This window comes from Mus caroli, unplaced genomic scaffold, assembly GCF_978045245.1.
Source record: "Mus caroli unplaced genomic scaffold, Mus_caroli_1 scaffold_13, whole genome shotgun sequence".
NCBI classification, from domain to species: Eukaryota; Metazoa; Chordata; class Mammalia; order Rodentia; family Muridae; genus Mus; species Mus caroli.
In genome coordinates, this window is record NW_028227268.1 from 62,470,918 (window position 1) to 62,475,720 (window position 4,803).

The 4,803-nt window shown below is 45.1% G+C and overlaps 1 pseudogene across 1 annotated transcript; it reads left to right on the plus strand.

Annotated features, from left to right (window-relative positions):
• Positions 1–411: 411 nt before the first annotated feature.
• Positions 412–4,803, plus strand: LOC147001503 (ubiquitin-ribosomal protein eL40 fusion protein pseudogene; annotated as a pseudogene). The gene is made up of 2 exons (XR_015044898.1): positions 412–497; positions 4,393–4,803. The product of XR_015044898.1 is annotated as a ubiquitin-ribosomal protein eL40 fusion protein pseudogene (transcript).

The following is a 4,803-nucleotide window of genomic DNA, read 5'->3' on the forward strand; positions in this document are numbered from 1 at the left end:
TCTCTCTCTCAAGTGTGGATTCTTTTCTGCATGCACACCTGCATGTTAGAAGAGCTCATCAGAAGCCCTTATAGATGGTCATGAGCCAACATGTTGTTTGTAGTGGCTATTTCTGGTTGTCAACTTGACTGTATCTGGAATGAACTACAATCCAGAAATGGAAGGCTCCCCAGTGATTCAAATCTGGGGGCTGGGAGAGAGAAGTTTCTGACCCGGATCTTGGTATGGAGATCTTGGGGCATAGTGGCTATGAATACCAGAAGATTAAGGGAGGGAGATCTCTGAATTCCAAGGTCATCTGGGATTAAGGGTATTGTGGCACACACCTGTAATCTGGGTTTCACCTTCTGCTGGAGCCCATATAAGGACATTGGAAGAAGGAAGACTCACTCTCTCTCTCCCCAAGCCTGCAGCCTTGTTGGACTGAGCAACTGCTAGATCCTTGGACTTCCATTCACAGCTGCAGCTGACCATTGTTGGGATTTGGACTGCTGACTGTAAGTTACCCACAAATTCTTTTACTATATAGAGGCTAACCCATAAGTTCTGTGACTCTAGAGAACCCTGACTAATACCTGGTTGCTGGGAATTGAACTCAGTACCTCTCTGGAAGAGCAGCCAGTGCTATTGACCATTAAGCCAGCTAGACAGCCCCTCTTTAGTGGATTTTTAAATTGGTGAAGCCTAAGTTTATTGCTTTCATATTCTGACTAGAAACACAAACAATCAGCTGCCCAGGCTCTGACTTCCTGGTCTTCCCCATCCCAATGGTCTGTCCCTTGATTTGTGAGCTAAAAAGATCTTTGTTTAAATTCAATACATTTCTATAAAAGGTAAGAAAGAGATGTGGTATGTGCCTTCTGTCCCGTGTACTTAGGCAGTGGAGGCAGGAGGGTCTCGTGAATCAGGAATTTGAGGCTGGGCTGGGTAGATGGCTCACAGGTTAAGAGAACAGTGGTCCTGGGTTTAATTCCCAGCAACCATTGGTGGCTCACAAGCATCTGAAATCGGATCTGATGCCCTCTTCTGGTGTGTCTGAGACAGCAACAGTGTACATACAAATAAATGAAATAAATCTTAAAAAAAATTGAAGCTAATCTTACGGGCATAGCAAATAAAAATGTATGGAAGGAGGGGTGAGAAGGAGGGATCTAGGAATATGGGGAGGGGGAGAGAGGGAGAGGGTGGTGGAGAGGTAGGGAGAGAGTGAGAGGATCTAGATGTCTGCAGTGGAACAACTTTGACCATGATGCAGAGGCAAATGAAAAAAAATTTTTTTTTTTTTTTGGTTTTTCGAGACAGGGTTTCTCTGTATAGCCCTGGCTGTCCTGGAACTCACTTTGTAGACCAGACTGGCCTCGATCTCAGAAATCCGCCTGCCTCTGCCTCCCAAATGCTGGGAGTATAGGCGTGCACCACCACCGCCCGGCCGGCAAATGAAATTTTGTCTGGTCCAGACCCACTTGTATTTTTTTGTTTTTGAGATAGGCTCTTGCCATGTATCGTGAGTGTCTTAGAACTCACAGCAATTCTCTTGCCTCAGCCTTCTTCTAATGATGGGGTTATAGACTTGTCAACAATGCCTGGTTATATTTCATTTCATTTGTGAGATCGGGTTCTATCATATACCTTTAGATGGCCTCAACCTAACAGAATTCAGTAAGCTTCTACCTCCTGAGTGCTGGGTTTAAAATGTATGAGCCCCCACACAAGGCAGGAAGTATTTATTTATTTATTTATTTATTTATTTATTTGAGAGACAGGGTTTCTCTGTATAGCCTTGGCTGTCCTGGAACTCACTCTGTAAACCAGGCTGGCCTTGAACTCAGAAATCTACCTGTCTCTGCCTCCCAAGAGCTGGGATTAAAGGTGTGCACCAGTACTGCCCCACAGCATGAAGTATCTAACCAATGAGCCATCTCTCTAGTCCTCTTTAGTAACAACTAAACTAAATCAGACAAACAACAATATAACATACAAATGAGGTGTGGTAGCCTGGTAGTACCTGGAAACTGAGGCAAGAGGTTTACTGCAAATTCAAGGTAAGGCTGTGCTACATAGTGAGTTCCAGGCCAGTTAGACTATAGAGAGGAAATGTGATACACACAGAAAAGGAGAAGGGCTGGGTACATAGCTGGATTGGTAGAATGCTTTCCTGCTATAATAAAGACCTGAATGCACCGTAAAAGGACTGTGTATGGTACTATGTAGCAGAATTTTTTCCACAATTAATTTTAATTTGAGTACAATCAGAAGCCTGTGATTAGACAGGGAAAGGGGAGGTGGAGCTAAGAGTTTCATAGACAGGACGATGGAGGAAGAGGAAGATGAAGATGATCCAGATCCTGAGTGGCTTTAAATAGCCACAGGTGTCTATGAATATCATAAAAGAATCAAACCATTGGGCTGACTTGTCTAATCTAGGAGGGCAGCTTGTATCAGTAGCAATGGCTCTCAAATGATGGTGTAGGCATCTTGTTAATTGAGAATGTATTGATAATATGAATCTGACTGGTTATTTATAAGCTTCTAGAGTTTTGATTGACTGTATTATGGGGATTTGTGACAACTAGCCACAGGGGGTAGATGGCTGAATAGGTAGAAGTAGCTCTGAGGAAAGCAACCCAGAGCTGGGAAGACCACGCCTTGGGGCTAACCTAGAGGAGGAGAGACCTAGGGCAGAGAGTAGCTGGGTATAGTGTGAGATGGTGCAATTCTTAAATGTTTCTCACAATGGCATTAAATGTTCTTTATTAGATATTTTCTTTATTTAAGTGTCAAATGTTGTCTGTCTCCTTTCCTTGTTTCCACTCTGAAAACCCCCTATCCCCTTCTCCCTCTCCATGCTTACCAACACACCCATTCCCAATTCCCTATCCAGGTATTCCCCTACACTGAGTATCCAGCATTCTCAGGATCAAGGGCCTCTCCTCCCACTGATGTTCAACAAGGCCATCCTCTGCTACATATGCAGCTGGAGCCATGGGTCCCTCCATGTGTATTCTTTGGTTGATGGTTTAATCCCTGGTTGCTCTGGGAGTACTGCTTGGTTCCTAGTGTTGTTAAGTCTATGTGGCTGCAATCTCCTTTAGTCCTTTCTCTAGATCCCCATGTTAAATGTTTTTTTTTAAAGATTTTTTTATTTATTATATGTAAGTACACTGTAGCTGTCTTCAGACACTCCAGAAGAGGGCGCCAGATCTCATTACGGATGGTTGTGAGCCACCTTGTGGTTGCTGGGATTTGAACTGGGGACCTTTGGAAGAGCAGTCCTGTGCTCTTACCCACTGAGCCATCTCACCAGCCCTAAATGTTTTTTTAAATATTATTTATTTCATGTATATGAGTACACTCTAGCTCTCTTTAGACACACTACAAGAAGGCATTAAATCCCATTACAGATGGTTGTGAGCCACCATGTGGTTGCTGGGAATTGAAATCAGTACTTCTGTAAGAGTAGTCAGTGCTCTTAACAGCTAAGCCATCTCAAAACACCACGTTGGAGATGTTCCTCAGCTAAGCTAGCTTAAGAAAAAAAAAAAATAAGTGGAAGCAATGGAGAGACACCTGGTCCAATGTCACCTTGGTCTACATCCCTGCAAATGGAAGAGGTGAGAATGGTTGTAAAGGGAAAGAAGGAAGTCCCAGGGAGCAGGGAGGATGAAAGGAGAGAGCCTCAAACAACCAGGAGCACGCAAACCGACTGGCAGCTGCTTCTAGGTGGTGTCTGGGTGCTTGGCGGGTCTAAAATACCTGCAGGAGATCTAGGCAGGGTTGGGAGGGCTTAGGAGAAGCTAAGTGAGGAGAGAGAGAAGGATACCAGGAGAGGAGTCAGCTAGGCTAGTCATGGGGCAGCAGTGAGTCCATTATTCTTGCAGGAATACAGATAGGCTGACACACCCTATGCACTGGCATATTAAATCCAGGGGCTGACTAGGGAAGAAAGGATGGGGTGGGTCATCCCCTCTGAGTCCATTTTTCAGAGGAGAAACCAGGCTCTCAGAAGGAACAGGCCAAAGGGGATGTTGAGTCCTGCTAGACTGGAATACATCCTGAGACTGCCAATAAAGGAACAGGTCAGGAGCTGGAGAGATGGCTGAGTGCTTAAGGGCACTGACTGCTCTTCTGAAGGTCCTGAGTTCAGATCCCAGCAATCACATGAAGGCTCACAAATTCTGTAACAAGATGTGCCTCTCTCTTCTGGGATGTCTGAAGACAACAGCTACAGTGTACTTACATGTAATAGATAATAAATACAAGTAAAAAATAAAAAGTCAAAGATCATACCTTTGTTCATCCTTCCCCTGAGGTTGGACTCACCTTGACACAGGCCTGACCCTGGATATTGGTATGAGCTCTTGTTTTAAAACATTTCATTTTCTCTTCCACTAGGAGGCCAATTGGCAGAGGCCAACATGCAGATCTTCGTGAAGACCCTGACAGGCAAGACCATCACTTTTGAGGTGGAGCCCAGTGACACCATCAAGAATGTCAAGGTCAAGATCCAAGACAAAGAAGGCATCCCAGTTGACCAGCAGAGGCTGGTATTCGCAGGCAAACAGCTGGAGGATGGCCGTACCCTTTCCAACTACTACATCCAGAACCATTCCACCTTGTACCTGGTGCTGCGTCTTCGCGGTGGCATCGTTGAGCCCTGCCAGTGTCAGCTTGCCCAGAAGGACAAGTGACAAGATGATCCACTGCAAGTGCTACACATGGCTGCACCCTCATCCAGTCGACTGCAGCAAGAAGTGGGGCCATACCAACAACCTGGCCCCCCCAAACAAGGTTAAAGAAAGATGA